Genomic DNA, 17,659 nt, shown 5'->3' on the forward strand with positions numbered 1-17,659 from the left:
GGCCATTTAAAATTTTAGCTCGTGTTGGTGAAGTTGCGTATCGTATGGAATTACCCGAAGAGCTTGTGGGGATCCATAACACATTTCATGTTTCCTGATAATGCTAAAAACGAACATATATTTCATAGCATTATCCCTCAAGAAAGACAAGCTTTTAGTTGCAACTGTTCTATTTACAAGTGATATTCGTTTAAATAATAAAAGGTGAAGACAAAAGACAGATTCGACGAATTGAAGACGCAAACGACCAAAAAGCTCAAAAGTACAAAATACAATCAATGAGGTTCCAATTATTGATAAGAAACGTCTCAAAATTACAAGAGTACAAGATTCAAAACGCAAAGTACAAGATATTAAATTATTCGCAAGGACGTTCGAAAATCCGGAACCGGGACCAGAGTCAACTCTCAACGCTCGACGCAACGGACTAAAAATTACAAGTCAACTATGCATATGAATATAATATAATATATAATTAATTCTTAAAATTAATATATATATTATATTATATTTAAATAAACGTCGGCAGAAGAAAACAACCAAATGTGGCTCTCCCCAGCTGGCCATGCGATCGCATGGCCTGGAAGGCATAAATCCATGCGATCGCATGGTGCACAGTTCCAGCCCACATGCCTATAAAAATCGAGCTTTGGTGTAACACAAAAAAAACATCTTTTTCTTCTTCACTCAAACGTAGTATATGTATATATAATTTATATTTTAATTTTAATTTTAATTTTAAATCCTAATAATAAGGGTATGTTAGCGAATGTTGTAAGGGTGTAAGTCGAAATTCTGTCCATGTAATGCTACGCTATTTTTAATCATTGTAAGTTATGTTCAACCTTTTTACATTAATGTCTCGTATCTAAGTTATTATTATGCTTATTTAATCCAAAGTAATCATGATGTTGGGCTAAAAATATTAAAATTGGGTAATTGGGCTTTGTACCATAATTGGGGTTTGGACAAAAGAACGACACTTGTGAAAATTAGACTATGGGCTATTAATGGGCTTTATATTTGTTTAACTAAATGATAGTTTGTTAATTTTAATACAAACATTCAAAATTGGACGTCCCTATAAATAACCATATACACTCGATCGGATACGATGGGCAGAGTATTTATATGTACGAATAATCGTTCATTTAACCGGACACGGGAATGGATTAATAGTCACTAGAATTATTAAAACAGGGGTGAAATTATGTACAAGGACACTTGGCGTAATTGTTAACAAAGTATTAAAACCTTGGGTTACACTCAATCGACATCCTGGTGTAATTATTAAACAAAGTAATAAAACCTTGTTACAGTTTAAGTCCCCAATTAGTTGGAATATTTAACTTCGGGTATAAGGATAATTTGACGAGGATACTCGCACTTTATATTTATGACTGATGGATTGTTATGGACAAAAACCAGACGGACATATTAAATAATCCAGGACAAAGGACAATTAACCCATGGGCATAAAACTAAAATCAACACGTCAAACATCATGATTACGGAAGTTTAAATAAGCATAATTCTTTTATTTCATATTTAATTTCCTTTATTTTATATTTAATTGCACTTCTAATTATAGCACTTTTATTTATTGTTATTGTATTTAATTGCACTTTTAATTATCGTACTTTTTAATTATCGCAATTTCATTATCGTTATTTACTTTATGCTTTAAATTAAGTCTTTTATTTATTTAATATTTTACATTTTGTTCTAACTGCGACTAAAGTTTTAAAATCGACAAACCGGTCATTAAACGGTAAAAACTCCCCTTTATAATAATAATATTACTTATATATATATTTGTATTTTTATAAAATAAAACTAATATAGCGTTAAGCTTTGATTAAAAGATTTTCCCTGTGGAACGAACCGGACTTACTAAAAACTACACTACTGTACGATTAGGTACACTGCCTATAAGTGTTGTAGCAAGGTTTAAGTATATCCATTCAATAAATAAATAAATATCTTGAGTAAAATTGTATCGTATTTAATAGTATCTCCTAGTAAAATTTAAGCTATTTTATATACCCCTTAGCTTTAACTATCAAGTATTTTTGGCGCCGCTGCCGGGGACACTCAAAAGTCTTTGTTTTTCTTGCTTAAAAGCCAGAAGCGCAACGCTAAATAAAAAAAAAATTTATTTTTAGTTTACTTTTATTAAAATACGCTTTTGTAAAAATACGTTTTAAATATTCGAAAATATAAAAAGAAAAACAAAACTATAAATATTTTTAAGTGTTTGTTAAATATTTAAGTTCTATAAAAGTTTCTTTATATTTATTTTATAAAAATGTAAGTTTTATTTAATTTATAAAAATATATTATATAAATATTTAAAACAGAAAAAATAAACACAGCAAAATAAAAAAAAAACAAAACATTCGGCCTGCTACTGTAGCAGCCCGTAGCCTGGCCCAAAATCCTGGCTCATGCGATCGCATGAGCCCGAAGGCATAAACTCATGCGATCGCATGAGAGTGTCTGACACGCCAACAGGAAACCCTAACTGCATTAATTACGGGTATTATTATTATTATTTAATAAACCCTAATTAGGTTTTATTATTTAATTAGTTATTAGTTTTTAGATTTAATTTATATATTTAGTTTAATTAGTTTAATTAAATTTTAAAATTAATAGTTTTATAAAATAAATAATATAAAAATAATATTTTTATAAACATTGTAATTTTTGCAACTTTTAGTATATTTTTATATTTTGTCCCTTTTTAATTGTTTTAGCGTAATATTTGTATTTTTCGCTCGTATTTAGTTATTAATTCATAGTTTTTGCCATAGTTATTTTTATTTCTAGATTTTTTGGCTTTGCCGTAAAATCCCTTAAGTGCTTTTTCTTTAGACTAAGATATAGGTGCTTTAGAATTTTGCGACGCCTTTTTAAGTTTTAGTTCCTTTTTAAGATATTGCCATTTGGAATACAGTTTTACTTATAAGCTTTAATATTTTTAGACGCCTTTTACCTATGTATCAATTATCATTCCAATTAGTAATCTCAATTTGCGATTATAATTTTAAGTTAGTGATAGTAATAAGGTTGGGTTAGTCAAGTATTTTTAAGTTTTATAAGTCACCCTTTTTCTTTCTTATTTTTTCGATCTTTTCTTTTTCGACCTTTTTCGACACACTCTTTTTCTTTCTTATTTCTCACTATTCTAGTTTTAGGACATAGATTTTTTTTTCTACTTCTTATATATACTTCTTAAAATTACGAAAATTTATTTTACGTGGTTAAATTGATAGACATCAAAATTTTCTGGTTCGTAGTAATAGTTGGATTTGTACGTGGACCGGGTTATTGGAGCCAAACAGTCCTCAATTATATTGAGACCAAACGAATCATGCCCCTCTGCTGCATCTTTTGGCTATTCGAAACGTGGGCAAAATCAGAAAAGTCTATTAATTGGATAACTTATATAATTTTTCTTTCCTTTTAAAAAACTAATAGGATATTCAGTGAATGCACCGAGCAAGACGTTCACCACCTTTTGTACATTCACCACCTGTACCTAGATCAAGACATCTAGCAAATATTGCCGCCGTTGATTTTTCTTTAGAATCGTCATCCAGTCGTCCAAGTACTCCAATTCAAATTTCCGATAATCTATTTTTTGAACCCGACCTCACAATTGAGAATCCGGGGAATATTCAGGGACAATTCGTAGATCCTGAACCATTAATTTTTCCTCCGGAACCACCAAACATTCAAACAGAGATTGTTGAGGAACGAACCATTAAATCAGAATCCTCTAGTGATTCCGATTCAACAAATTCAATTATGGAGAATCTGGAACCTTTAAGTATGGAAGACCGAATGAGAGCTAAACGCACTGGCCAAGGTCACGCAATTACTCATCCAGACATTAATGCGCCAGATTATGAAATCAAAGGACAAATTCTACACATGGTAACTAATCAATGCCAATTTAGTGGTGCGCCGAAGGAAGATCCAAATGAACATCTTCGTACCTTTCATAGGATCTGCACTCTATTTAAAATCCGAGAAGTAGAGGATGAACAGATATATCTCATGTTAGGGAGAAGCCAAAGATTGGTTGGAATCATTACCTGAAGGGGCGATTGATACATGGGACGTTTTAGTTGAAAAATTTCTTAAACAATTCTTTCTGGCATCTAAAGCCGTAAGACTTCAAGGAGAAATTGTTACGTTCACATAGAAGCCAAATGAAACTCTATATGAGGCGTGGACAAGATTTGGAAAGTTATTAAGAGGATGTCCGCAACATGGTTTAGACACCTGTCAAATAGTACAAATATTCTACCAAGGATGCGACATCACTACAAGGAAAGACATCGATATAGCAGCTGGTGGTTCTATTATGAAGAAAACCGAAACTGATGCTTATAAAATTATTGATAACACTGCTTCCCACTCACATGAGTGGCACTAAGAAAAAGATATCGTTAGATCCTCTAAAGCAACTAGAGCCGATTCTAGCCATGACTTAGATTCCATTTCTGCAAAGATAGATGCTGTCGAGAGACGAATGGAAAAGATGACTAAAGATATACACTCAATACGAATTAGTTGTGAGCAGTGTGGAGGACCACATTTGACAAAAGATTGTCTTAGTATTGAACTAACAATGGAACAAAGAGAGAATATTTCATACATAAACCAAAGGCCTAGAAATAATTATCAGAATAATTATCAACCGCCAAGACCAATTTACAATCAAAACCAGAATTATAACCGAAATATTCCATACAACAACCAACAAGGTCCTAGCAATCAACAAGTATCCAATAATACTTACAATTAGCAAAGACCTAATTTTCAAAACAAACCACCACAAACCGATGATAAAAAGCCGAATTTAGAAGATATGATGACGAAGCTAGTTGAAACTCAAACGCAGTTTTTCACATCTCAAAAACAAACCAATGAACAAAATGCTCAAGCATTTAGAAATCAACAAGCTTCTATTCAAAATTTGGAACAAGAAGTAAGTAACCTAGCAAGGTTAATAGGTGAAAGAAAACCGGGAAGCCTACCTAGTGATACAAATGCAAACCCCCGGAATGAAACAGCTAAAGCCATTACCACAAGAAGTGGTACAACACTTAAACCACCTGAAATACCTCTAACTTCTGATGAAGCTATTCCTACTCCACAAGAACCACAACCTGATCAAGATAAGGAAAAAGAACCGGTAGTTGAAAAGGTTAATGAAGATAACACAGTTAAGACTAAACCTTATGTTAAACCATACCAACCACCACTTCCTTACCCGAGTAAAATGAAGAAAGAGAAACTTGAAGCCGAGCAATCCAAATTCTTGGATATGTTTAAACAGATAAATGTAAATCTTCCTTTCATTGATGTGATTTCAGGAATGCCTAGATATGCTAAATTCTTGAAAGATCTAATCTCAAATAGAAAGAAAATGGAAGAACTCTCGGCTGTTACTATGAATGCTAATTGTTCAGCAGTGCTGTTGAATAAGATACCAGAAAAACTATCTGATCCAGGAAGTTTCACAATTCCATATTTTCTGGGTAGTCTTAATTTAATAGAAGCATTGGCAGACTTAGGTGCTAGTATAAATTTAATGCCGTATTCACTATACACTAAACTAGACCTTGGAGAATTGAAACCAACCAGAATAAGTATACAACTAGCCGATCGATCAATAAAATATCCTAGAGGGATAATGGAGAACATGCTAGTTAAAGTTGGTACTTTAGTATTTCCAGTAGATTTTGTTGTTCTGGACATGGAAGAAGATTCTCAAGTTCCTCTCATATTAGGAAGACCATTCTTAAACACGACTAAAGCAATGATAGACGTGTTCGGTAAGAAATTGACCCTAAGTATAGAGGACAAGAGTGTTACCTTTTCAGTTGATAGAGCAATGCAACAACCACAATCTGCAGATGATACATGTTATTATATTCAAACTATAGATTCACATGCAGAATTATTAGAAGAATATCCAGAATTACAAGGAACAGGAGAATGTTCTTTAGGAGAAGGTAATGAACCAATTGATGAAGCTGAAATGTTAGCTACACTAATAGGAAATGGATATGAACCAACAACAGAAGAAATTCAAATGCTAAAAGAAGAAGACATATATCGATATAAATCATCGATAGAAGAACCTCCAACATTAGAGTTAAAGCCACTTCCAAACCATTTGGAATGCGCTTATTTACATTGTGAATCTGAATTACCTGTAATAATATCGTCTTCTCTTACTGAAAATGAAAAATCACAACTCATTTCTGTGTTGAAAGCTCATAAACCAGTCATTGCATGGAAAATTCATGATATTAAAGGAATAAGTCCTTCGTATTGCACACATAAAATCCTTATGGAAGAAGGTCATAAAACGTATGTACAACGCCAACGAAGACTAAATCCGAATATGCAAGATGTAGTTAAAAAAGAAATTATTAAACTGCTAGATGCGGGTCTAATTTATCCAATCTCTGATAGTCCATGGGTAAGCCCAGTTCAATGCGTGCCTAAGAAGGGTGGCATGACTGTCATTACAAATGAGAAAAATGAGCTTATTCCTACTAGGACTGTAACAGAATGGCGTGTTTGTATTGATTATAGAAAATTAAATGACACCACCAGAAAAGATCACTTTCCCTTACCTTTTATTGATCAAATGTTGAAAAGATTAGCCGGAAACAGTTACTATTGTTTTCTTGATGGATTTTCCGGATATTTTCAAATTCCAATAGCACCCGAAGATCAAGAGAAAACCACGTTCATGTGCCCTTATGGTACTTTTGCTTACAAAAGCATGCCATTTGGACTTTGCAACGCCCCTGCAACCTTTCAAAGGTGCATGATGGCAATTTTTCACGACATGATAGAAGAATGCATGGAAGTTTTCATGGATGACTTTTCAGTCTTCGGTGATACATTTGAATCATGTCTAGTTAATCTAGAACGAATGCTTATTAGATGTGAACAATCAAATCTAGTTCTTAATTGGGAGAAATGCCATTTCATGGTTAAAGAAGGCATCGTTCTTGGACATAAAATTTCAAAAGAAGGAATTGAAGTGGATAGAGATAAAGTAGATGTAATTGCTAAACTTCCACATCCCACCAATGTTAGAGGAGTTAGGAGTTTTCTAGGGCATGCCAGTTTTTACCGACGTTTTATAAAAGATTTTTCTAAAATTGCCACTCCTATGAATAAACTCCTAGAAAAGGATGCTCCATTCATCTTTTCAGATGAATGCATCAAATCTTTTAATATTCTTAAAGAGAAACTCACTAATGCGCCGATCATGATAACACCAAATTGGAATCTACCATTTGAACTAATGTGCGATGCAAGTGATTTTGCAATGGGAGCCGTTTTAGGACAAAGGATTGAAAAAGATTTCAACCTATATATTATGCTAGTAAGACGTTACAAGGAGCACAAACAAATTACACAACTACTGAAAAAGAACTCCTTGCTATTGTCTTTGCTTTTGACAAATTTCGTTCATATCTCGTTCTAGCAAAAACGGTGGTCTATACCGACCATTCTGCTCTTAGATACCTATTTTCGAAACAAGATGCCAAACCAAGATTAATCCGTTGGATCTTACTCTTACAAGAGTTCGATATTGAAATCCGAGATAAAAGAGGGGCAGAAAATCTCGCCGCTGATCATCTTTCTCGTCTTGAAAATCCCGAATTAGAAGTTCTAAATGAATCGGCCATACAAGACAACTTTCCTGATGAATATCTATTGAAGATAGATTATAATGAAATTCCATGGTTTGTAGACTATGCAAACTATTTAGTATGTGGATTCCTTGAAAAAGGATTATCGTACCAAAAATGAAAGAAATTCTTTAGTGATATAAAACACTATTTCTGGGAAGATCCACATCTGTTTAAAAGTTGTCCAGATGGAATAATACGTCGATGTGTATTTGGAGATGAAGCTAGTAAAATTTTAAACCATTGTCACACAGGACCAACAGGAGGGCATTATGGGCCTCAACTAACAGCAAGAAAAGTTTATGATGCTGGATTCTATTGGCCTACAATTTACAAAGACGCACACCTTCTTTGCAAATCTTGTGATGCATGTCAAAGAGCCGGAAAAATAAGTCAACGTGATGAAATGCCACAAAATGTCATTGAAGTATGTGAAGTATTTGACATTTGGGGTATTGACTTTATGGGTCCATTTCCAAAATCTCATAATAATCTCTACATTCTCGTAACCATTGATTATGTATCTAAATGGGCGAAAGCACAAGCTCTCCCAACTAACGATGCACGAGTTGTAGTCAACTTTTTAAAACGTCTTTTTGCAAGGTTTGGAACACCGAAAGCTTTAATAAGTGATCGGGGTACTCATTTCTGTAATAATCAACTTGAGAAAGTTCTCAAAAGATATGGAGTAACTCATAAAATCTCCACCGCATATCATCCACAAACAAGTGGACAAGTTGAAAATACCAACCGAGCTTTAAAACGTATTCTAGAAAAAACTGTAGGATCAAATCCGAAGGAATGGTCCATTAAATTGGAGGATGCACTCTGGGCTTTTAGAACAGCCTACAAAACTCCAATTGGAACCACACCTTTTAAACTCGTCTACGGAAAAGCATGTCATCTTCCAGTAGAAATTGAACATAAAGCATTTTGGGCTTTGAAGACATGTAATCTTGATTTACATGAAGCTGGACGTCTACGGTTAAGTCAACTAAACGAATTAGAAGAATTAAGACATGAAGCATACGAAAATTCGTTAATCTATAAGGAAAGAACGAAGAAATGGCATGATAAAAGAATCAGAAGTTCAAAAGAATTTAAAGAAGGAGACAGAGTTCTTCTTTTCAATTCACGATTCAAGCTATTTCCTGGAAAATTGAACTCGAGATGGTCTGGACCATTCATAGTCAAAAGAGTTTTCCCATACGGAACGATATAATTAATAAATTCAAATGGAATTGAATTTAAAGTTAATGGTCACAGAGTTAAACATTACATAGATAGTCCGATGGAAGTCGACAACGAAGTTAATCACAATTTCGATACCACAGCTAACTAAGTGTGGGGAGAATCAAGTCTTTTAAGGATTTTATGTATTTCTGTTAGAGTTAGATTTTCTGTTTTCGTGTAGTTCTCGAAAATAGAACCCGAATGGTCTTTCCCTAGCAGACCCTAAAGAACTAGTCTTCTCCCCCCATTCTGAATTTTTATTTTTTTTAGGTTTTTACGAAATGAAGACTTCCTGTGAACTAAACCATGGTCTAATGCTACACGCTTTGATCACTAAACGTAATAATGACACACTTCCGAGTGAAATAGTATCAGTAATCAGAGAAAGATTGGACGGAGTAAGAAAAGAATCCAGATGCGAAGATAATAAGTTACAATTTGGTAAAGGAAAATCAAAATCCGCAGCGAAAAGAAGAGCACGACACCTAGAAAGATGTCACAAATGAGGAAAATGGTCACATGGAGGTAAATGTTCAAATAATCAAACCTATTCAAACACCGAATTTGTTACTTTATGCAGAGACGGACCGTTCATATGTTTAGAAGAAAAAACACTGAATGCTCGAGGTTACGCCTATGTAGCTATGGAAAACCAATTAAACCGACTATCTTATGAATGGGATAGATCATATAACTAAGAATACTATCTCACAGGTAAGTCTGTACAGTTTTTATTTTTTATTTTTATTTTTAACCTTTTGATAATAAACGCTAATTTGTTCGCTATAAAGTATTAAATTGGTATTGAATAAAATTAGGTTTGGCGACCGAAATTATTGATATCATTCAAAAATTTATTACATCACTGCGAAATTTAACGTTTATTCTTAAGGTATAAATATCTTTAATCAATCAACCTAAAATATTTCAAAGATTCGTCATGAGTTAAAATAGGTCATGGAACCGAAATTACTTTACCAAAAAGAGGGGCGTATATTTTTGATAATATTTGATTGATTAAAGTGGAATAAAAAAAAGATTTTTAATTTTATTTTTACCATGTTTTAAAATTAATATAGAAAAATTAAAATAATATTGTAAACTTTTTAAAATTAATATATTTAAAATTATAAATATTTGAAAAATTAATCTTTTTAATATAAGTTTGTATGTATAAAAACAAAAATATAATATAAGTTTGGTGTGAATTTATAATATAAATTTTTAATTAAGTTTGGTGAGAATTTTTAATTTTATGCATTTTAAATTTAAGTTGTGTGAATTTAAAAATAAAAATTTACTTTATTTCGCTAAGTTAAAAATATGATTTTTAAAATTCGTCGTGAGTTAAAGACTAGGTCGTTGAACCGAAATTGCTTTACCCGAGGGAGGAACGAGAACTTTTATTATCATTATTTTTAATCTTATTGAATTAAAAGTATGTCAAAAACATTAAAAAACCCAAAAATCTTTACTTTTAAAACCGCAATTTGATTTGACAAATTTTAAAAATTTTGTCGAGGAACAGACTAGGACATCGATCCGAAACACCCTCGCTCCTAAAGGAAAACAAATTTTTAAAATTTAATTAATTATAAGTTTTATAAAGTATAAGGTTTTATTTTAAAAAAAAAAAGGGGCAAAACACTGTAGCCGGGTACCCATGCGATCGCATGGGAATCACCCTATCCCTCCATGCGATCGCATGGAGGCAAATTCCAGGCCTGATACATACAGACAGCGAGTCTGTCTTCCTCACCACAACACACACAAAAACACGAAACTCTCTCAAATCTTCACCAAATTTCATCATTTTTTCACTGTAATTCATCATTTTTCTTGCTCTAATCATGCCTAGATTCTCATTCTTCAGCAAAATGGTAAAAATTACACCCCTAAAACTCATAAATTTGCTAGTTTTTGTGATAAATTCCAATTTTTTACCTAATGCAATTTTATTAATTTTTAGTGTAATTAGTGTTAAATTGTTAGTATTTTATGCATGTATAACCTAGATTGATGCTATTTAACATGATTTGAAGCCAAAAACTTCAAAAATTTTAGAAATCTAGGGTTTGTGTTCTTGAGCAATTTGGGGCTTTTTGATATAAGCATGTTATGGCCGATTTTTGTCATGAATTATTGCTAAATTAAGTAGTGTAACATGTTTAGATAGTTAAATGATCCAAACATTGATCCTAAACATGATTTTTGAAGATTAAAGTGGACTTTTTAAGTCCAAAATTCATGAACTTGATTAATTTGATGTAATTGCCATTTGAGACTTGTTTAATTATTAGTAATGAATATTTTGACATGTTATTTGAGTTAAAAGCTTATGAACTTTGTATACATTTTCATATGTGCTTATTTGAAAAGTGTAGAATTGTGAAAAATTGTGAAAATGTGTATAAGTTTAATTTTGATTTAACATATTATAGTGATTGTTTTAAGTTGTTATTTTGCTAACACTAATGCATATTTGGATGCACAAATTTTGTGTTTAATGTGTTTTGCATAAAGCCGATACTGGAGGTTCAGGAGCATCATCATCTAGACGACCAGCACCAGCACCAGAACCAGAACCAGAAATGCAACACGAACAACAACTACAATAGGAACAATAACAACAGCCTGATCAGCACATACCTTATTATAATTCGGTACAGTTTGTTGATGAATTCATAGTATTCCCAATGAGGCCGCCAGTAGAATTCCCAACGATTCCTGAGCACACTCTGCATCCTAATCTGAGATTTGATAGGAGATGGAGAGATTACGAGACATATCAAAGGAACAAATTCAAATTGGTAACAAAAAATGTAGAGGTGTCAAGGGTAATCGATTGGGCCCCTTTGGAAACGGTCCATCTAGCTGACCGTGTTAGACAGCTTTTGGTACAAAGGTATGGCAGTTCTTCTTTTACAGATTGGGAACGTCTTTTCACCATTCGTAGACCTGTATATAAGGAATGGTGTGTTGAGTTGATGAGTACTGTATCACTTGATACAAATATAGTTAGAATAGATGATAGAAGATTTCTTAGGTTTATCCTTGGCGGTAGGATGTACAGAATGTCCATGCTGGACATGGCCAGGGCTTTACAGATATATACTCCTGGTGAGTTGCTATTACCCGATTGTACAAATTTGATTCATTATGGTGAAAGGGTAGATAGTAACTTAGACGCTGACGCCATTTGGAGGCGTATGTCACATTTTGATGTTTTTACACGAGCAGGAGGACACTCCTATACACATATTGACAGAGCCGAGCTTCGTATTATTCATAGATTTTTGGCTAACTCGATTACACAGAGAGGTCATAATAAAGAAAAAATTACCTTACATGATTTATTCTACCTAAAGTGTATTCGGGATCCTAGAAGCTTTGTCAATATCCCTTACTGTGTTGCTTTTTATTTATCTAAAATGGTAGAGGGAATGCAGGACGGGAGTATAATAGGAGGAGGTATTTTTGTTACTCTCATTGGAGAGTATTTAGGTGTTGATAGGAACCAAGGGGGTCCATTACAGCTTTGTAGAGAACAGGTTGAGCCCTTAGGATTGAAAGTTTATGTGGGTGTTAAGGTATTGAAAAGTAGACGTAACCAAGCAGTACCCTATGAGGGATCTCATCCTCAGGTAGAGAGAGGCTCAGACGAGGAAATGGAGGAGGCGAAAGACATTAGGGATGTCTTTCGAGATGCTATTCTTGACGTCCAAGTTCGTATAGATGAGGAAGCAATGACGAACGCGGCCAGACATAGCATGTACGAGCAGTGGAACTCCGAGCGAGTATACGAGGATTATAGGCGACACCAACACGATAGCTGGGTAGTTCATCAGCACCAAATCATGAGACAGCTATCATATCAGGTACTAAATAATTACGTGCCTACTCGACCTGCTCATTTTCCCCCACACAGCCCCGATATCCGACCACCCTTTAACCGGTATGACTATAACCAAGCCTATCAGAACACCTATAACCAACAATGGAACCCACCTGATGAGATGAACTGGAACCCCTATCCAGACTGATTTGGTTCCATTTGGTTATTTATATGATTTTTATATTTTTATCTTTTTACTTATTCATGTTTAAACTTATGTTATTGAATATACTTATGTAATCTTTATCATTTTTATTATTATTGTGTACTAATATTTCACATTTAGGATTTGAAAGTGGGATATTAAGTCCCATTTCAAATTGCCATGCATGTTTATATTTGTATGTATGTATATTGTAAATTGTACAAAACAGGGTAAAACAGCGCATTTTCAAAGACTGGCATTAAGTTCAGCAAAAGCTACTAATTTTGACGACAAGATAAATGTGATGTAACAACAGACGGAATGAACAAATGATATGCACCATTTATCATTCAGCAAACAAACGCCAATATGTTTGGAAACTTTGGTAAAATTTAATAATTTTCACACTAATCACCCTCAATAATTTAAATTGTTACTGATTTCTTGCAAATGAGGGCATTGCAAGATCTTAAGTGTGGGAAGGGGTTAAATTCTTTCGGATTTTAAAATTTTTACTTTATACACTTGGTTACCATTAGAAATACTAGTAAAGTAGTAGTTGTATTAGAATCTAGTGCTCTCTGATAAAGAACAGCCCTAGTCTTATATACTGACTACCCAATTCTAGTAAAATTTTTCAAAATTTTCAATTAAATGAACTCAAAATCATGTTTATATATATTTATGAACGATAAAACTAGGTGTTAACACCGAAATTATGGTTACCTCAGAAAGGACATAAATTGAGAAACAAACCAAAATGTTAAAATTCATTTAAAATGGAATAGAGGACAATAAAAAGGAAAATAAAAGCCAAGTGTGGGAAAAATTACCAAGTTATCTTAAACATATGTCACATATTTCTGTAACAAATAATTAAGATACTTTTGCTTTGGACTAAACTAAACTGTTTTACCCGATGAAAGAAAAGAAGAGATGGATCTACACGATGAATCAATTCCATCGTTAAAAGGAAGTAAAGTCTTTCGAAAAAGAAACGCGCTTCTTGATTTAGGTCATGAAGTTGTCGTCCAGACCAGCTGTAGGTTGATGAAAAATCTAGAAAAGTCATCTCTAAAATCAGCAGGAAATCCACGGACCTCAGCATAAAACAGGGTCGCCAAGTGGTCAGATTTATCCTAACCATGAGAAGGATTTATCTCGTACAATGGGGGGCACCGAGAAAATTAGCTTGATAAGACTAATAAATCAGATCCCAGAAAGGATAATCTCCTTTAAAGATCAAAAATCAGCTTTTAAGACTGATATTACTCAATCCTAGAGATTGACCTTAAAGATTGAGAATTACAAACTCATGGAATTCAATGATATCTAAACTCGAGCTTGAACGAGAAAATATTTTGATCAAATTAAAACCGATTTGTTTTCTGAAAACCCTATTTTCAATGCGTTCATTACCTTTGAACGTAAAATCCTAGGAATTCACCTGGAATTCATTAGGTCATCTGAACCAAATCAGGTGTCAACCGTAAGAACGGTGGTTGCATAGCATGGTCAAAGACAGGACCTTGTGCCAGACCAGAAAATTATAAGGGTGAGCTTTACTGCTCCTACAAAGGATAGTAATTGCGTCCGACACGTTATAGACCATAATTAAAAGCATGTCAGGGGACATTGCCTTAACAGTTGCTTGTTCAATGCTTTCCTTTACAACCGGACGGTAGTTTATCAAAAGGTAATATACGGAGCAAGTAAACTGGACGTGTTGCTTTCCCAATACAAGGTAGCAAGTGGGTGACACAAAACCGCAAGTTTTGAGCTAAAATTTTCAAATCTGAAACCCATCAAACCCATAAAAAAATATTTTGCAAACACCGGTGAAGGGTTATTCCGTAAAACTTATCAAGGGTAAAAGCTAGATTTAATTTTCAAAAAAATCAAATGTTTTCATAAAGATCCAATTTCCTAAAGGATCTAAATTTTCATAAGTCATGTGAGACTGTAAACTACATCGTTACTACCATTGTTTATACCGCCGTAAAGAAATCACTGATGTACAAAGTGTGAAGAATAAAGAAGTGATTCTAGTATTTCAAGACTATATTGCTTGAGGACAAGCAAAGCTCAAGTGTGGGAATATTTGATAATGCTAAAAACGAACATATATTTCATAGCATTATCCCTCAAGAAAGACAAGCTTTTAGTTGCAACTGTTCTATTTACAAGTGATATTCGTTTAAATAATAAAAGGTGAAGACAAAAGACAGATTCGACGAATTGAAGACGCAAACGACCAAAAAGCTCGAAAGTACAAAATACAATCAATGAGGTTCCAATTATTGATAAAAAAACGTCTCAAAATTACAAGAGTACAAGATTCAAAACGCAAAGTACAAGATATTAAATTATTCGCAAGGACTTTCGAAAATCCGGAACCGGGACCAGAGTCAACTCTCAAAGCTCGACGCAACGGACTAAAAATTACAAGTCAACTATGCATATGAATATAATATAATATATAATTAATTCTTAAAATTAATATATATATTATATTATATTTAAATAAACGTCGGCATAAGAAAACAACCAAATGTGGCTCTCCCCAGCTGTCCATGCGATCGCATGGCCTGGAAGGCATAAATCCATGCGATCGCATGGTGCACAGTTCCAGCCCACATGCCTATAAAAATCGAGCTTTGGTGTAACACAAAAAACATCTTTTTCTTCTTCACTCAAACGTAGTATATGAAATGTCCCGTTCTTATTGATTAAAAACGTTCCATATTAATTGATTTCGTTGCGAGGTTTTGACCTCTATATGAGACGTTTTTCAAAGACTGCATTCATTTTTAAAACAAACCATAACCTTTATTTCATAGATAAAGGTTTTAAAAAGCTTTACGTAGATTATCAAATAATGATAATCTAAAATATCCTGTTTACACACGACCATTACATAATGGTTTACAATACAAATATGTTACAACAAAATAAGTTTCTTGAATGCAGTTTTTACACAATATCATACAAGCATGGACTCCAAATCTCGTCCTTATTTAAGTATGCGATAGCGGAAGCTCTTAATAATCACCTGAGAATAAACATGCTTAAAACGTCAACAAAAATGTTGGTGAGTTATAGGTTTAACCTATATATATCAAATCATAATAATAGACCACAAGATTTCATATTTCAATACACATCCCATACATAGAGATAAAAATCATTCATATGGTGAACACCTGGTAACCGACATTAACAAGATGCATATATAAGAATATCCCCATCATTCCGGGACACCCTTCGGATATGATATAAATTTCGAAGTACTAAAGCATCCGGTACTTTGGATGGGGTTTGTTAGGCCCAATAGATCTATCTTTAGGATTCGCGTCAATTAGGGTGTCTGTTCCCTAATTCTTAGATTACCAGACTTAATAAAAAGGGGCATATTCGATTTCGATAATTCAACCATAGAATGTAGTTTCACGTACTTGTGTCTATTTTGTAAATCATTTATAAAACCTGCATGTATTCTCATCCCAAAAATATTAGATTTTAAAAGTGGGACTATAACTCACTTTCACAGATTTTTACTTCGTCGGGAAGTAAGACTTGGCCACTGGTTGATTCACGAACCTATAACAATATATACATATATATCAAAGTATGTTCAAAATATATTTACAACACTTTTAATATATTTTGATGTTTTAAGTTTATTAAGTCAGTTGTCCTCATTAGTAACCTACAACTAGTTGTCCACAGTTAGATGTACAGAAATAAATCGATAAATATTATCTTGAATCAATCCACGACCCAGTGTATACGTATCTCAGTATTGATCACAACTCAAACTATATATATTTTGGAATCAACCTCAACCCTGTATAGCTAACTCCAACATTCACATATAGAGTGTCTATGGTTGTTCCGAAATATATATAGATGTGTCGACATGATAGGTCGAAAATTGTATACGTGTCTATGGTATCTCAAGATTACATAATATACAATACAAGTTGATTAAGTTATGGTTGGAATAGATTTTTTACCAATTTTCACGTAGCTAAAATGAGAAAAATTATCCAATCTTGTTTTACCCATAACTTCTTCATTTTAAATCCGTTTTGAGTGAATCAAATTGCTATGGTTTCATATTGAACTCTATTTTATGAATCTAAACAGAAAAAGTATAGGTTTATAGTCGGAAAAATAAGTTACAAGTCGTTTTTGTAAAGGTAGTCATTTCAGTCGAAAGAACGACGTCTAGATGACCATTTTAGAAAACATACTTCCACTTTGAGTTTAACCATAATTTTTGGATATAGTTTCATGTTCATAATAAAAATCATTTTCTCAGAATAACAACTTTTAAATCAAATTTTATCATAGTTTTTAATTAACTAACCCAAAACAGCCCGCGGTGTTACTACGACGGCGTAAATCCAGTTTTACGGTGTTTTTCGTGTTTTCAGGTTTTAAATCATTAAGTTAGCATATCATATAGATATAGAACATGTGTTTAGTTGATTTTAAAAGTCAAGTTAGAAGGATTAACTTTTGTTTGCGAACAAGTTTAGAATTAACTAAACTATGTTCTAATGATTACAAGTTTAAACCTTCGAATAAGATAGCTTTATATGTATGAATCGAATGATGTTATGAACATCATTACTACCTTAAGTT

The sequence above is a fragment of the Rutidosis leptorrhynchoides genome, chromosome 3 (genome assembly GCF_046630445.1).
Source record: "Rutidosis leptorrhynchoides isolate AG116_Rl617_1_P2 chromosome 3, CSIRO_AGI_Rlap_v1, whole genome shotgun sequence".
In the NCBI taxonomy this organism is placed as follows: domain Eukaryota; kingdom Viridiplantae; phylum Streptophyta; class Magnoliopsida; order Asterales; family Asteraceae; genus Rutidosis; species Rutidosis leptorrhynchoides.